This window comes from Petromyzon marinus, unplaced genomic scaffold (assembly GCF_048934315.1).
Source record: "Petromyzon marinus isolate PM22_M1 ecotype Great Lakes invasive population unplaced genomic scaffold, UKy_Petmar_22M1.pri1.0 PM_G_Scaffold_40, whole genome shotgun sequence".
In the NCBI taxonomy this organism is placed as follows: domain Eukaryota; kingdom Metazoa; phylum Chordata; class Hyperoartia; order Petromyzontiformes; family Petromyzontidae; genus Petromyzon; species Petromyzon marinus.
The window spans coordinates 841,763-842,500 of record NW_027422984.1 but is presented as its reverse complement, the minus strand read 5'-3'; positions in this window follow the sequence as shown (position 1 = coordinate 842,500).

The following is a 738-nucleotide window of genomic DNA, read 5'->3' as shown; positions in this document are numbered from 1 at the left end:
TCCAGAGGCATTTGCAGCAGAAAGGCACGTGCACTCAAAAATTTTAATATTTTTCACGCATAGACCCCGTCAAACGCTAGAAGTTGGCGGGGATGTCTCTCTTGTGGCTCACGGGGCTGTTAGGGTCGCACAGAAATGCCTCGGAATGGGAAAACGGGTCATTTTTGTGTGGCCACATTGCATAGGAACGGCATGAAACTTCCAGAGGCATTTGCAGCAGGAATGCATGTGCACTCAAAAACGTCTATATTTTTCACGGATAGACCCCGTGAAACGCTATAAATTGGCGGGGATGTCTCTCTTGTGGCTCACGGGCGCTGTTAGTTAGGGTCGCACAGAAATCCCTCGGAATGGGAAAAGGGGTCATTTTCGTGTTGCCACATTGCGTACGAACGGCATGAAACTTCCAGAGGCATCTGCAGCAGAAATGCATGTGCACTCAAAAACGTCTATATTTTTCACGGATAGACCCCGTGAAACGCTAGAAATTGGCGGGGATGTGTCTCTTGTGGCTCACGGGGCTGTTAGGGTCGCACAGAAATCCCTCGGAATGGGAAAACGGGTCATTTTCGTGTTGCCACAATTGGCATACGAACGGCATGAAACTTCCAGAGGCATTTGCAGCAGAAATGCATGTGCACTCAAAAACGTGAATATTTTTTCACGGATAGACCCCGTCAAACGCTCGAATTTGGCGGGGATGTTTCTCTTGTGGGTCACGGGGCTGTTCGGCTCGCA